Source organism: Phascolarctos cinereus, unplaced genomic scaffold, assembly GCF_003287225.1.
Source record: "Phascolarctos cinereus isolate Bilbo 61053 unplaced genomic scaffold, phaCin_HiC Scaffold_4;HRSCAF=312, whole genome shotgun sequence".
NCBI classification, from domain to species: domain Eukaryota; kingdom Metazoa; phylum Chordata; class Mammalia; order Diprotodontia; family Phascolarctidae; genus Phascolarctos; species Phascolarctos cinereus.
In genome coordinates, this window is record NW_027555847.1 from 268,647,210 (window position 1) to 268,665,090 (window position 17,881).

The 17,881-nt window shown below is 38.1% G+C and overlaps 1 protein-coding gene across 5 annotated transcripts in view; it reads right to left on the reverse strand.

The window, feature by feature from the left end:
- PTPN3 (protein tyrosine phosphatase non-receptor type 3) overlaps positions 1-17,881 on the reverse strand; it is a 288,986-nt gene that overhangs the window by 186,886 nt on the left and 84,219 nt on the right. The gene's annotated exons all lie outside the window — the stretch shown is intronic.

Here is a 17,881-nt window from a genome sequence, read left to right on the forward strand (position 1 = left end):
AAAAAATAACCACCACTACCCAAGTGCCTGCCCTGAAGAAACTTAGATTACTCTTACAACACTCAGCAGGAGATTTGCTGGTTTCTGACTACACTCCCAGAATGTAAACAAGAGCTCTGCCTCACTCTGCTCTCTAGCATTTGTCTTTTTGAGTTTCATTTGTCTCTGCACCTTTCTGGACTGTTGCATTGATCCTCATGTTACAGCTAGGTCCCCATTTGTCCAAATAATGCGACATGGCATATTTCCATTGGACTGGAACCAATGACCATATTTTACAGAATTATGACTTCAAACACAGTAGTTAAGTTTAAATACATGGCTCCACTTCAAGTGATTCATTGTTCACACTAACTGGGACCTCACTGTACTAGGTGTCACTACTGGGTCCCAATCACCCTAGGGTGATATGGTACAGGTAGCCTACTTCTACTTGATAGCAACTTATCTAAATGGCAGTTTCAGATTATTAAGGAGTATATAAAGGCTTGAAAATGTAAGGTAAGAGTATCTCACAATTCTCATACACATGTACCCTTTATGCTGTTAATAAGTTGAGCAAGGCAAGTCCTGTGGAAACATATTTAATGGATAATTACAAAGCAAGTCCCTATTTTAGCCTTATCTTAAGCATATTAAAATACAAACATGATGTAACATCTAAGTTTAAATAATGAAACCAGATTTTTTTTCTCTCTCCCCTATTAAACCGCTCTACCACATGATTTCCTTTCCTCCAGTTACAGAATCCAATGTTTGTATGTTGTACAAAAAAGAAACTCAAATCTACCACATGCATCAAAAATATACAATCATCTACATAATAAACTACTTCATCTATATGTTCTTCATTAAGTCACCTTTCCTATGAAAAAAAACACCACATAGTGGAAAGAGCTCAGGATTTAATAACCAGAAGACCTGAATTTAAGTTCTGGTTCTGGCACTTACATACTACCAATACAACTTTGGTCAAGTCACTTGGCTTCTTGAGAGGAAAATTTATCCGAGGTCCCTTCCAGCTCTAGTGAAAACTCAAGAGAATTTCTCACAAAAGGAGTTTTACTGAGTACCCCTATTTGCCTACATAAATTCAATTCACATTGGCTTGTACAAGTGTGTATGCTTTTAAAATAGAACCTGACATTCTTTAAAGCATTTTAAGTTAAATAAAAAAGTTTCCAGTGAAAACTGTCTTATCCTCCACAGTTAATGTATATTCTTTCAAACACCACATTATAGAGACATATTTAAGAGCCATTACCATATATAGCAATGAGCCATACTACATTGGGGGGAAAAAAAAGAACATTTGTGTTTAATCATAGGAAAAAATGAGTTAAAAAAATAACATTTTCAGAAGGATACTGGAGAAGACAGGAACATGAAATAAGATCAATTAGAAAACACTAGAGTAAGCTCTTGCCTATGGTAATCATTAACCATGGTAATTAGGGCCAGGCAAAAGCAGAAGATATATCCCTTCCACATAGCAACTTTCCCTATCACAGTTTCAGTATATCACAGGTCAGCATAAGAAATTAAATGGGAATTTTGGGGGGAGTTTTGTGGAAGCCACAAACAACATGTGAAGACCAGCTGATGACACAGAGCCTATGACCAAATACTTAACCCAAAATTTTACAATAAGGTACTGCAAACACCCCATAAAAGAAAAGGAAAAAATTCAGACTTTTTCTCTGGTACAAAGGGAGAGCCAAAAAATTATATATAGATTTTCCCTCTCGAGGGGGTGCCGCACCCCTCACCCCTGTTGATGTGGGAGGGATGACTGTACATTCTAGAAACCTCATTACATACATTAGGTATGTTATCTCACCAACAATTACAACTTGTGATTCTTAGAGTGCATTAGGTAGTGAGATAGATTAATTTGCATTTTTATGTATTCTCAGGTCCTGGTGAAGGCACAATATTGCCATAGCACATAAAAGATGAGAAACAGAAGAAATAAGGAGAGGTACAATGAAGGTGTTCAATCCTTTACCTCCACCCTCCAAAAAGTATTTTTGTTCCTTCAAAGTCTATGCAATCTATAAACATCACCTTCTTCCCAAATTAACCTAGTGGAAAAAAGATTAGATCTGGGGTCCCAGGAAGTCAGTTCAAGTCCCAATTTTGCTATTTGCTACCTGTGTGACCTTGAGAAAGTCATTTTACTGGGCCTCTGTTTCCTCATCTATATAATGAGGGATTTGGATCTCTAAGATCTCTTCCAGCTTTAAATCTAGGATGCTGGACACAATACTGACCTACCTCAAGGTAGTTCTCCCAACCTTTTCAATAGCTTTAGCACCTGGAAACTCTCATTTCTTTATCCACCTAACCCCCTATGCTCATCATTATAGACTAGGCTATTCATGTTGAGGCATCCTGAACACACAATTGCTCAACCTGTTCAACCAATTTTTTCAACTGAAGCCTGAAGAATTTACCATTTGCCATCTCACTGTACTGCACACAACCCACCTCCTAGACCTTGACCTTCAAAATTCCACTCTCTGACCACAATTTCCTATCCTTCTCCCTCTCCCACTCTCATTAAAATGAAACCAGCTTTTCATCACGTTAACATCTTAGAGCTATAAGTAACTCTTTAAAACAATAAATTGCCAAATTCTTCCCTAACCCCTAACCTCCACCCCCTACCCCATGAACTTTGGGCCTTTTATTTTTGCTAATCCCCATGCAAGCTCCTCAATCCAATTTCCCTGCTCTTGTTCCTAGCCTGCTGAGTAATGCCGGAGAAAGCCATGACACGGAGCTGATGTCACCCATTAAAAATTTGTTATAAAACAGCTGGGCTCTCATTGCTCAACAATCCTACTCTCCTTTTGACTCCCTATCTCTTTTTAAGCCTTTTCCTCATTCCTTAAATCCGACCCCACCCATCCTTCTTATACTCATAGCAGATGCCAACCTCCTACTTACTTTACTGAAGACTGAGGCCTGCAATTGTGAGCTCCCCAGCCTCTTTCTCTGGTTATTTAACTACTCAGCATCACCTCTGTGCGCTCTCGCTCTCTCTCGCTCTCTCTCTCTCTTCCTTCCCTCTAGTCAGAGGATGTGCTAATACCCTTCATTAAGGGTATTCCCTCTATCTGTACCTCCTACCACATGATCAAGGCCTTTGCTTAAGCAATCACTCTGTATGCCTCTCTTTCCCATATATCCTCAATCTCTCCCTCTCTAAGTGATGCCTTCACAATCCACCTACAAAAATGTTCCAGTCTCCCTAACCCTAAAAAAAAAGTTTCCCCTTAATCTTTCTATTGCAACCATTACTGTTCCATCTTTCTCTTCCCCTAGACTACCAATCTTTCGGGGGTGGGGAGGATGGGCAGTATCTAAAACTGTCTTAACTTCCTCACTCTCTCGAAATCTATTTTCTACATTCCCTATTCTAATGAAACTTCTCTTTTTTTAAAAAATTAATGTTATTTGCTTTGTTATTTTATTTTTTTTAGGCAATTGGGGTTAAGTGACTTGCCCAGGGTCACACAGCTAGTAAGTATCAAGCATTTGGTCTGAGGCCACATTTGAACTCAGGTCCTCCTGACTTCAGGGCCAGTGCTCTATCCACTGTGCCACCTAGCTGCCCCTAATGCAACTTCTCTTAATGGTCACCAATGATCTCCCACTGGCCAAATTCAATAAGCATTATCATCCCTTACCATTTCTTGACCTGTCTAGAACATACAACACTGCTAATGTCTCTGTCCTTCAGAACACTCTCTCTCTTTCAGTACTTCAGGCACACCACATTCTTCTTGATTTTCTTCCTCTTTCTCTTTCTCTCTCCTTCATGGGCTGTTCTTCCTCTTTCTGACCCCAAAAGATAGATATTCCCCAAGATTCTCTCTTTGGCCCTCTCTTCTCTGATTTTTCCTTTGGCAAAGGAATTCAGTACTCTTCACCTATCTGCACCAGTGGTCTTCAAAACTTTCTGGATAGTGCGTGTTCAACCCATACATCAACTTATGCATATTTACTTATTTATAAATTACATAAGACACTACAATACTCATAATTATATGTATTATAAAACTTAAACACACAAAAAGAGAAATAAAAAGGATGAAATAAAGATGAAATAATTTTAAAGTTAATTCTAGAGTCAGCAAATGCCACTAGAGTTTATTGAGCAAGAGAGTGAGATGATCAGACCTTCAATTTAGGAAAATCACTCTGATGTCTATGAGTTATGTGAATGAAGAGGGGAGAGGCAGGGAGACCAGTTAGCAAGCTCATAATATGTTAGACTAAGATGACAGGGCCAGAACTAGGCTGCGTGAATAGAGAGAAGAATCGGACTGAGAGACATGTGGTGTTAGAACCAACAAGATCAGGCAACTGACTGTATGTATAAAGTGAAGAAACATGAAGAGTAGATGACGCTGATGTTGTGAAACTGGACAACTGGGAATACGGTAGTGCCCTTGAAAACAATGGAGACATTCGCAAACTGGGTGGGTTTAAGGCAGAAGAGGGAAGGAAGATAATGTAATGAGATCTATGATGAAGATGCTATCTGCTCTGTGGAAAAGACTCAAAACGTCAAAGAGAAAGGCAAGGATCTTATTCGAGGGTGTCACTGTCTAGGAATACAGAGCCTTTCACAGTCACAAGGTAATGGAGGGGGGGAAGGAGGCAACCTTCTGGGGGAAGGAGTTGATTTCCTCAATGTTGCCCAGCTGCTTTCATCAGTGCCTATAGAGGAGATTAGGTTATAACTGTCCTGAAGAACCAAAACTAATCTCAGAAGGGGTGAAGAGGGAACCACGCACAGTAGAAAGAAGAGGCACACCAGAGGAGTGCTGGGGGCAAGGGTAAGTGTGGTTGTGTTGGAGAAAGACTCCACAGCTGAATATGGAAAGGCAGATGGGATGCTGCCCATCTTCTCACTCTCCAATTGGAGGATCACACATCCCTTGAGATCAAGCCATGGCCTCCTTGGGGATCAATCCACAGTCACCATTTTAGAGAGCACTAATGTACATAGATAACTCCCCCATCTTACCCTCTTCTGGACACTAATCTGTATTCTCAGCTGCCTACAGAACTCTTCCATCTGAATATCACAGTAGCCCTTCCAAATCAATGCATCCAAAACCAAGTTCAACTTTCTTACTAAATCTACTCTTCCATCTGACTTCACTATTTCTGTCCATGGCACTAACATTCACCAAGTCTCCAAGAGCCTCTTAAATTGAGTTAGTTACCAAGTCCTGCTGATTCTTCCTTGGTAACACCCCTCTCCTCCCTTCTCTAACTCCCACAACCCTAATATGGGCTCCCATCACCTAACAGGACAACTGAAATAATCTCCTAATATGAATTCTTTTCTCCATTCTCTTCCCCATCCAAACTATGACCCTTTATAGTGCTGCCCAATTAATCACCTCCATATTTAATTCTAATCATGTTACCATCTGACCAAAAATCTTCAGAGGCTCTCTACTACTCACCAAGTAAAGTTCAGACCCTTCCACCTGGCAATCAAGGCCATCTACAATCTGGGACCCTCTACTTTTCTAGCTTTATTTCATGCTACTTGTCTACAAATACCCTAAGATGCAGCCATATCATAGACTTCTCTGATTCTCTGAACATGCATTGAACTTTGCACCATTTGCTATACCAAGAACAGACATCCTTTTCAACTGGTGAATGCCACTCCCTCCATGAAGGCTGTCCTAATGTTCCCAATCACTAACAACTTTTTTCCCCTTCAATTTTTTCAGTTCTTTATTAGAGTTTCAAGTAATATTTTGCATAACAGCTGTACACATAACAGATTGTACTACTCCACTGCATACAGTACATATTTAATGTTTGTTCAACTAAACTCACAGATTGATAAATTGTAAATAATAACATCAAAAATTAATGATTGGGATTGCAGTAAAATAAGGTGTTAAATAGAAAAGATTGCTACATTTAAAACTATAACAATAACAAAAACATATTTCCAAGAAACTCTAACTCAATTCAGTTAAATATTTATTGACTGTGGCACTGTATATAAAAGAAGTATACAGCATAGTTTCTACCTAAAAGAACTTATCTCTGAGGAAAACAAAACTAAGATATGTGGAAGAGGCATAAAGTTGATTATGTGATTTAAGTTCCCATCTGGTAGCGTATAGACAGTGAAGGGGAAGAGAGTTCTAGTAACTGCAGAAGATCAGAGAACCAGAAGGCCAACATGACCTAGAGAGGGCAAACCTGGAACTGGACCTAATGAATAAGATTAAAATGAGCATACAGTAGGATAGGGAGAATATTATAGAGGGGAAAACAATGAGGAATGGTAGAGAAGCATGAATTCATGCACGCAATATCAACTCCTCTTTTTTTTTTTTTGTATCAGACCTATGATTTTATTGGTATAGGGAACTCCTAGCAAGGAAGCTCCCTCCTTACTGATACAGATGGGTACTTGCTCTGTACCTTATAGTCTTAGAGAGTTTCTTGAAGCACCAAGAGGTGTAGTACAGTGGAAAGAGAAAGATACTTGGAGTCAGACAGGTTCAAACCCTTCTCTACTCTTGGCTACCTGTGTAACCTGGGGTAAATCACTTCACGTCTTGAATGAACTTCCTCATCTATGAAAGGAGAGGGTTGGAGCAACAGGATCTCTAAAGACCCTTCCACCTTTAAAGTCTATGATCCTATACAAGGATTTTGAAAAAAATCCTATATTTATTTTCCCCCAGCAAAACCAACTAATGCAACAACTGTGTCTCATAGTACTTGCAATATTACACAATTAGAGTCTCCTAGTTCTGAGAGAAAAGGGAAAAGGGGTATCCAAAGATAGTTAAGACAGTCTCTACCCTCAGGGAGCTTACAATCTAGCAATGGGAATAGGACATAAACAAATATATTGTACTATACAAAATATCGTTTATCCTTTGTTTTCGAAGAGGACCAATGACATCATGAGGGTTACTGTCTTGACTCATGCTTCAGTTAGATTTAAGTGAGGCAGAGTTGCACAAAGTCATCAGCCTCACTCTCTTCCTGACTCACTGAAGTCCAATGGCAAGATAAAAGTCAAGACGACTGACAATGCCCTGGGAAGCAGTGGGTGACCTTAGCATCTCAAATACCTGACCAAGCTTTAACCGCTCCACAGCATCTGCTTCAGCTGCCTTCGTGGCCGTTAGAACAAACTGTTCCCACGCACCCTTTGCACTGGGGAAAGTCTTTACATGCTTGGGGTAGACACCCCCCTAAGTCATGGAGACGTTTGAGGCCTGTGAGCAGCCAAGATGGTTTACTAGGGTGTAGCTGCTGCACATGCTACACCTTCTTGGAGCCAAAGGTAGACACCAAAGATGGATGAACAGCAAGGGCTCATTAAGCCCTCACCCCATAGTGGAGAGCAGAATACAACAAAAGCATGAGACAGAGTAGAAACTTCAGTGTAAGTTTGCAAGAACATGATCATCTCCGGCCAGGAAGGAATGAGAGGATGCCAGAAGAAGGTGGCTTGTGAGCCGGATTTTGAAGTATGGATGGAATTTCAAATACACAGAGAGGAAGACAAGATATAGGGGAATGTGGAAGGAGAAGAAGGAAACATTTTTGGTGAAAACAGCCTGGACATCTATTATGTAAGCTTTATACTGGTCAACAGTACCAGTTAAGAATAGGACAGACAAAGCAGCATCAGATTACAGAAGGGCTTAAATAAGACAAAGTGACCCATCTCCTGTCTATAAATTAAACTACCTTAGGAGCTCACCAACTACAACGTAGCATAACCACAGAGCACCCAAGAAAAATAGGAGGTTCTCCAACTGAATCAGTAAGCTCTGTCAGATGAAAAAGGCGGACCTGAAGTCCAGAGAAAGAATACAACCTGCCCATGGTCACAAAGCTTAGATATAGAAGTGTGTTGGTAAAGTTTAACAACTGGCTCCCCTGTGTCAACAACACACTTTTAAGTTTAATCTGAATTCTTAGCATGTTCTCCATCACTTTCTCAAACCTAAGCAATCAACAAAATAACAAATCAATCTCTGATTTATAGTTTGCTGATTTTCAAGGTATAAGTGCTAATGCTGAAATTTTAATAATGAGGCTAAGGAGGCAGTAGCTGGCTCCAGTACACCCTTGGGTCCAACCATCTTGGCTATTTGTTATAACACACAATGGCCCACCTCCCACCTCCAAGCCTTTGCCCTCCCTATCTTCCATACCACCTTCTACAGGAGGTTTTTTCTGGTTCCTCCAGCTGCCTTCCCTTCATGTGATATAGCTGGTATACATGTATACGTGTTATGGATCTTGTACATACCTATCTATATACATTATATTTCCCCCATTAGAATGTACCCTTGAAGGTAAAGATTGTTTTCACTGTATTTCTAACTCACATCCAAGGCACAGTATCTGGCATATAGTAAATGCTTCGAGAGTAGCGCTATACACTGTACCTGGAGTCAAGAAAAATCAAGTTCAAACCCATCCTCAGATAATTACTAAGCTGTGTGACCTTGGTCAAGTCACTTAACCTGTTTGTTTCCATTTCTTCAATTGTAAAATGGGGTAATAGCACCTAATTAACAGGGTTGTTGTGAGGACAAAATGAGATAATATTTCTAAAATGCCTCGCACAGAGTAGATATGTTAGCTATTATTGTCGTTGTCATTGCTGACTTATATTAAGGCAAAATCAGCATCCCTGTAACTTGTGTCAACTGGCCCTAGTTCTTGCCTTTAATCCCTTTTCAGTTGGCAAAAGTTCACAGGAAATGAAATCTAAGGAATTAACAATAAAAACTAAGATATCAGATATTTATAAACAAAAGCACAAAGTACATATGGGAAGCAAAGGGGGTAGTAACAAGAGATTTTGATGCAAAGTATCACTGAGATTTTAGGGGACCAGGTTCATGAGTGACCTACAGCTCTGGGAGAGTATATCTTAGTTAAAAGAAACAAGATAGGTAAAAGTGGGGAGATGAGGGGAGAAGGGAAAACGAGTAGCAGTAATAGGTGTCCCAAAAGTCTTACTGCAGTCTTAAGCTTCAGTAGCTTTGGGATTCCCTATATATTAAAAAGATATACTTATGGGAAGAAATCCAGGAATCAGAGAAGGAAACATCACAATTCTGGTGAAAATTAACATTGGCAAAATCGGCAGTTATGTTGTTATTAGGGTAAACTATTTACCACCTGGTGTAAAAGAGGAAAGAGAAGAGAAATTTGGGAATCAGATTTGGGTGACAGATTCAGAGACCAAAGGAATCTTACAAGTCTCCTAGGGTAAGCCTTCATTTTACTTTGTTTTAAGCTCTTCATTTTAGAGTAAAGAAACTGAAACACAGAGAAGATATATCAATTGCCCCAATTCAAAACTAGGCCCCCGACTTCATAATCAGAACTATTTCTAGTACCATGATGCCTCTGTCTAGCACAGAGGCTCAGTGTAGCAGTGATGAGAGACTTTAATATTCCAGTCACCTTGTAGAGCTCTACCTGCCAAAGTGGAGTCATTAATAGCTTCACGGGCTACAGCCTTCATGAAAATTTCATTTTTCAAAAGATGAAAGGAGCAACGAGCAGAGTTGGCATTATGAATTTGATTCTCATTAGTTAAAAGGAACTGATTTTAGAGCTGGAAATGATGGAAAACTTGAGAGGGAATGACTATTTCAACTTATAATTTGTGATAAAGAAGAGAGTTGGGTCATACTTCAATTTAAGAGTAACAGATTTCAATAGGTTCAGGAAAAGGAAATGTATGATGCCCTAAATTAAAATTCTACAGGGGAAATTAACTCAGAATGGATTGGCAGTTCCCATAAGTGAAATCTTGAAGCCATAAAGAGAAATAACTCTGAAAAGGAAGAAAAGGAGGTATTAGTTGTCTAAGGGACTAATTTGGATGTAGAATCAATCAACTCACATGTTAAGCACAGAGAAAAGAAACAAGGAAAGCTAACAGAAAATGAATATCAAAGTATGGCATGGTCCTCTAAGAACAGCATCATGTACAAAGTGAAGTGAGCAGAACCAGGAGAACATTTTACACAGTAACAGCAATATTGTACAATGATCAACTTAGCTATTTACAAAGATTGAGGACAATTCTGAAGCACTTATGATAAAAAAATGTTATCCACCTCTAGAGAGGGAGACTGATGGAGTATAAGTCCAGATCAAAGCATACTGGGTTGGGGTTTTTTTACTTTTTTTATTTTTCTTGGAGTTTTTTGTCTTGTGTTTTCTTTCACAACATGACTAATACGGAAATGTTTTGCATGACTGCACATGTATAACCCTTTATCAAATTGCTTGCCTTTTCACTGGGGGGAGGGAGGAGAGAGAGGATGGGAGAGAATTTGGAACTCAAAATTGTAAATAACAAAGGTTAAAAATCATTTCTATAAGTAATTGGAAATATACATATTACATACATATTCCTTATATTATATGTACATTTTTTCCTACTTTTAAAAAGTATCATGAATGCTAATGCTTAGAATAACCTGAGGCCAGTATTTGTGGAAAGCTAAAGACAACAACAAAAACATTAGGGAAAAAAGGAGGATTAAAGGAAATATAAGACAGTTGGCTGGGATGGACAGGATTAGTGATAATGGATGAAGGAGAGAAGGCTAATGTTCTTAACTTTAATTTTCTGTTTTCCTAGCCTAGAAATATTTGCAAAAAAAAAAAAGGCTAAAAGGAAATTAATGAAAAGGGAACTACTAAGATAGTATCTTGCTGTCCTCGATGAAGTCAAGTTACCAGGCCGTGATCACTTAGTTCTGGTACCGAAAGAACCTGCAGATTCAACGGCTGATTCACTTGTCAACGATATTTCAAAGATCTTGGAGATGGAACTTCCTTATGGTGGTTAAGTCTAAATTGGGTTTCCCTTCATCAGCTTAAAACAAACATGGCACCCAATAAAGTAAAAGAACAACAAAAATAGGACAAAGGAAAAAAATCTTCATAAATAAATCCCTGCCAAAACCCAGCAAAGACTAAAGAAATATGTGAGGGGAAAATAAATTCCTACCACAATGAAGAAATACTATAAGATAAAAAGGATGCATGAGAATATTAATCTAAAAGTGATAAAAATCACAACTATATTAATAAATGTAGAAAATATCTTAATGATTAAAAGTATTTAAGGGGCAGCTAGGTGGCGCAGTGGATAGAGCACCAGCCCTGGATTCAGGAGGACCTGAGGTCAAATCTGGCCTTAGACACATAAAACTTACTAGCTGTGTGACCCTGGGCAAGTCACTTAAAACCCCACTGCCTAACCAAAAAAAAAGTATTTAAAACAAAAACAACATAATTTATGACAAATATATAAGGAAGGCTTTTCCAATTAGAGCAGGAGCAAAGCAACGGTCTCCACTATCTTCACTATTATTTGAAGTGGTGTTAGAAATATTATAGCAACAAGACATTAAGACACAGAACAGGCCATGGCTCCTACAGAGATTCCACATTTATGTGATCCCTCACCTTGATGGACCCAAATGGCAAATATTCAAAAGATCAGCAACTAAAGGTACTGGCCTTGATGAGACAGAAACATTAAAGAGCAGCCAATATTTGTCTTTCCACAATGAAAGTTACATCAGATATCCCTCCAGAAAGAGTCAAAACAGCCACACACTATCAAATGTCAATACCATTTTGGGCATATACAGGATTAACCAAAACACTAATAACAAAAGATAATTTTTTTTTGTTCAAGGGATAGCTTATCTTGATTGAACTAACTAATTAAACTAAATGAATGCTGATTCTAAATTACATAAAATTCTACTTTCTTGCTTTCCTACTGTCAAGATACACAATCAATTAACTGGTATAGAATTTTTAACCAAGTTTGGTGCTTGGGGGAAGGAAAGGAGAGAAGAAAGGGAAGGAGGAGGGAGTAAGTATTTACAATGTGCCAGGCACTGTGCCCTAAGCACTGTTGACAAATATTATCTCATTTGATCTTCATCACACAGTTGCATTTTACAGTTGAGGAAATTAACATGCCCAGGGTCACAATGCTAGTAAAAATCCATAGCTGGATTTGAACTCACATCTTCCTAACTCCTGGCCCAGCACTCTCTCCACTGTGCCACCGGATGATTCTTTTTTTAAAAATGCACTGTTGCTAGAATGAAATTTTAGTTTTAGAATTAGTGTCAATATTTCTTAACTGTCAAAGAAAAGTGTTATGTCTGTTTGGGTGGCATTCTGGTCCATAAGAAGGAAAATGTGAGGTCTTTGGAACAGATGGGAAAGGGGGATGGGGTGGACAGAGACCCAGAGATGAGCAGGAACAGAAATAGGAAAGAAAATAATGGGGACAGAGCAGGGGACAAATGGGACCTAAGATTTGAGACCACAGGTAATTCCTACCCTGGGGTACTGCCTCTCTCAGCATTACTTCCCTTACTTCTCACATGACTTGAGGCTTCTAAGAGTGAGGCACAACAGAAAAAGGGAGGGGGGTGATAAGGGCAAGATTTACCAAGGCAATAACCAAAAAACCAACTGGTTAGAAGAAGAACCTGTATGTACTTCAGAAGTTTTAACCCCATGAGGAACACAAAGAAATTAAATAAAGAATAAATGAGAATGACAACCAAAAATTAGAGACTGAATTACAGACTAGACAGAAGTAAAGAAAATTAATGGAAAAAACATAGCAAAGAAAATCTCCACGGAAAAAGGATCAGAAAAAAAAGAAAAAAATTTAAAGAGCTGGAATTGAGCTTTTGAACTAATGATTTAACTGAAAGGGGAAAAAAGGGAGAAAAAAGGGTAGAAGTGAATAAGAAAAAAATCAATAATTCACTTTAGACCTCAAAAACTTAGGAAAAGCTTGTCATGTGATGGGTAGGGAGGGGATAAAAAGGGAAAGAACATCTTTAGGAACAGTATCAAAAGTGGTTAGGCAAAACTAATCATAGAGACAAAATATTAACTTAAAGGAAGGGGAAATCGTTATTCCCCTATATTACTATATATTTTAAAAATATGACATAAATGTAGGGAAATGACAACCTAAATCTAACTTTAAATGTGAATGAACTAAACAATTCATAAAACCAAGGAGAATGGTAGAATAGATAAGGAGAAAAAAAAAACACAGCTCTCCACAATCTACTGCTTACAAGAAACTCATCAAAAAACAAAAAGCATACACAGAATCAAAATGAGAGGCTAGAACAAAACTTACTATGCATCAAGGAACTCCAAAAAAAAGCAGGAGCTGAAATCATGCTATCAGGTATATGGGTAAGGACAGAGGCTAGAACTGCGATTTAAATTCCCTCTACCAATATAAATCAGCATCTTCTCTGCAATTTATAATCTTAAAGAAGTTGCTTTAGAGTCCTGGAGGAATAGGGGGAAGAGGAGGAAGGTTAAGTGACCTGTCTAAGATGATGAAGTCAATATGTGTGAAAGGCAGGGCTCACACTCAGATTTTCTTGGGTTCAAGGCCAGCTCTCTATCTATACTCCTCCCTCAACACCCCTCCTACAAAAACAAAACAAAACAAAACAAAAAACCACAATAAAGATAGTAATCAACACAGAGAACACAAAGGAGAGAGACCTAAATGAAGAGGGTATGGAAAGCCAGGCACACTAATGTATTATTGGTAGAACTTCGAATTAGAACCATTCTGGAAAGCAATTTGGAATTAGGTGAAAACAGCAATGCAAATATCCATACCCTATGACCCAGAAATTCCACTGCAAGGCATATACATCAAAGAGGCTAATGGCAAAAAGAAAGGGCCTATATATACCACATGAATTACATTAGAACTTTTTTGTTTCCAACAAAGAACTAGAAATGAGGTAGATGCTCATTGATTGAAGAAAAGGCTAAAAACAACTATGATATATGAATTTAGTGGAATATTACTGTGTTATAAGATATGACGAATACATATAAGTATAAAAAGACTTATATGATTTCATGATGTAAAGAAACAAATCAAGACGTCTATATGAATACATATATATTTATCAATACATACACGAATAATGTAAATGGAAAGAATAAGAAAACAATCAAAATCAACGCTATAACATTATAATGATCAAGCTTGGCCTCAAAGAAGGAGTGAGAGAAAGCTCTTTTTCCTGCTTTGTTGTAGAAGTGGTGACCATAGGTATTGAACACTGCAAATAACATCAGATTTTGTTCAGTATTTTTCTGAACTTTGTTTTTCTTCCTTACTATATGATATGGCTTTCTGAAAGAAGGCTGAGTGAGACTGCAATTAAAATTTATTTTAAAAAATTAAAGGAATAAGAAGGGCAAAGAAAAACCAAGATTATCTCCCTATGCAAATAATATGATGGTTTACTTAAAGAACCCTAAAGAATCTACAACAAAAAAATTTAATCCAAATGACTAATAGTTTAAATAAAAAAGGATACAAAATCCACAAAATCACTGACTTTTCTACATATATTACAACTGAAATACAGAAGAACTAGCTATAGAAATTCCACTTAATTATTACAACAAAATGCATTAGATATCTGCAAGTTAACCACCAAGATACACAAAAGATTTCATGATAGTAGTTCTTAGAGAAATAGAAGACTTGAATATTTGTAGACAGCAAATGTACATGACTGACCCATTCCAATATCCAGTTGTGTTTTTAAAGAGCACCAGAAATTTCTCAACAGATTTAATTCATGGACCAGAGAATTATAGAATTTTGTTGTTAGAAAGGTACCTAGTGGCAATCTACTCCAATGTATTTACAAAAGGAATTCCTAGTGTAATATCAGACCAGTGGCCAAATAGTCTCTGCTTAAAGACTTCCAGGGAAGGGAAATTGATGACTTCCTCAGGAAACCCATCCATCTCCTTTATATAGTGCTAATTGTTAGAAAGACTGTCTTTGCATCAAAGCCAAAATTTGCCTATCCACAATTTCCATCTATAGTTTCAGTTCTGTCCTCTGGAGCCAAAGAGAAGTTTGATCTCTTTCACACGATAGGCCTTCAAATACTTTAAGACAGCTATCATTTGCCCCTGAGCCTTGTCTTCTCTAGACTCAAAACCCCTGTTTTTTCATGTGATCCTCATATAGCATCTACTTGAGGCCCCTGGGAATCCTAGTTGCCTTCTTTTTCTTTTCTTTGGTGAGGCAATCAGAGTTAAGTGACTTGCCCAGGGTCACACAGCTAGTAAGTGTCAAATGTCTGAAGCCACATTTGAACTCAGGTCCTCCTGATTCCAAGACTGGAGCCCTATCCACTGCGCCACCTAGCTGCCCCAGCCTAACTGCCTTCTACTGGATGTTCCTCAGCTTGTCAATGTCCTTGCTCAATTATGCTGCCTCAAAATGGAATGCTGCATATATATCTAACAGATATTTTTAAAGAAACTGCTGCCTGAAATGCCTCCCTCATCCTTTACTTGTGGAGTTGATTTTTGAACCCAAAGGTAAAAACTTACAATATTTTGTTGAATTATTTGAGTCACGTCCAATTCTTTGCGACACCATTTTGGCGTTTCCTTCCCAAAGATCCTGGAGTGGTTTGCCCATTTCCGTCTCCACCTCATTTTACAGATGAGGAAACTGAGGCAAACGAGGTTAACTGACTTGCCCAGGGTCACACAGCTAGTAAGTGTCTAAGGCTGGATCTGAACTCATAAAGATAAATCTTCCTGATTCTAAGCCCAGCACACTATCCAATGCAGCACTGGTGGCACAGTGTATAGTATGCCAGGCCTGGAATCAAGAAGACCCAAGTTCACACCTAGCTTCAGACACTTACTAGCCATGTGACCCTGGGAAAGTCACTTTACCCTGCTTGCCTCAGTTTCCTCATCTATAAAATTAACTGGAGAAGGAAATGGCAAACCACTCCGGTATCTTTGCCAAGAAAAACCCAACAGGGTCACAAAGAGTCTAATACGACAGAAACAACTGAACAACAAACTTCTAGTTACTGCTACATTTCATCTTATTAGATGGAACCCAATGCTCTTGTCAAGATTTGTCATCTAGCACATCAGCTCTCCAAAACTTTCCGTCAGTCACAAATCTGATGAAGGTTCCATCTAGTACGTTCTCCAAAATGCCAATAAAAATGTTAAACACTACAAGACTTAACCACAAATTCCTGAAGTAATCTACTGAAGAGCTCCCTCTATGATGACATTGATTCTAAACATTCAATCAGTTTTGAATCCAACTAATTATATCACAGTCTAGCCTACATCTCTCCAGCTTTTCCCCAAGAATAGTATTAAAGGAAGACAGCAGAAATCCTTAGAGAGCGGTTTCATTGGTCCACTCTGCACCCTGACCAAAGTCTCATTTGTTCTGAACAAGGCATAATAACTAACCAGAACCATGCTCCAATCATAGTTTCATGCCAAGAAGTCCCAGTAATACAAATTAAGTGAAACTGCTCTCCTTGTATTACACAACTTTTGCTTTATCTTGTTTATTTCCTAAATGAATATTGAAACTCTTTCTAATCACTTAGGTTTTCTTTTATTTCTATAAAATTATTTTGTAGTTATACTTAAGTGAGACTTATATTAGGTCTGTTCTCCATTATCCTTCCAAAATCTCTGAATCTTGATTGTGATTACCCGGCAACCTATGTGCCACGTCGAAACATCTTTAGGCTATGAAGATCACGGAAAGCCTAACCGAAGTCTGCATTATATAAAACTTGTTTTTACTCTGAATTTCCTATGAATCAGAGCCTTGGTATAGGTACATTTGAAAGTGCTAAATGCTTGGTATTCATATTATTTCAAAAGCTATAAGGGGAAAAGCATTCACATAAGTTTCATTTGTCAAGACTGTCTCATGCACTATGGTATGAGGCTCATCACATAGGCAAATTAATCCCCAATTATTATTCATAATACTTGTAAAGAGGAAGCCTGGAGACCAAGGCCTGAGAATTTTTGGTCCACATCCTGCAATTTGTTCAACAACTGAAACTCCTACCAAAGTTGATTAGTGTTCTGGGAGTGGAGTAATTTGCAGGATTAGTATGTTAAAATAGGGAAGTATAATTAGTACCCTTCCTTCCAAACAACTTTAAAATGTCAAATAGTTTTCTTATTATGGATATAGCTTCTATTTTTAGTTTCAACACCATGACACTTGCAAAAATAACAAAATAAAAAAGCTATACTTGATACTAGAAGGATAACAAGAAGTCGCCTTAAGCTCTCATAAGGACAGCATAAAGAATGCCATCTGAGTCACACACAGATAGTTCAGGAAAGAGGTAATGCTTCTATAAAGAGAAGAAAACCTCCCATGCTCCACATGCTTATTTTAAAGTGTTGCCGTGAGAAGCTAACATTTTAGAAAATGCTTAACGCCTAGCCCATGAGAAATTTTCGGGAAAGTTGCCGAGACTATAAATGAAGTCACTAAAACCCTCTAACCATATTCTCCATAAAGCAGCTGGAATTTTATAATTTAGTATCACAGTGCAGCCACAAAAGCATACACCCCAAATTCAAAACACTCAATTATTCCTTCTTCACTACTGCAAAACCTAAAACCCTTTGCATCCATAGTGTGTACAGTAGAAAAACCAAGCAGCAAACCTGATTTTGTGATAGCTTCTAGGGAAAATTTACTACTTAACAGTCCCTGCATTGAATATCATGGTTTATTATCAACTTTTCCCATCAAACACTTGTAAATGTATCAGTTCCCAAAATAGTCAAGCAAAGATCAATGGACATTTGGAACAAAATCAAAGGTCAAGTTCAGAATGTCACAGAACTAAAGAAGCAATGGACAGCAACACAGGAAAAAGTAAAAGACATGGAAAACAGATCAAGAAGTTCTAATAAAGTT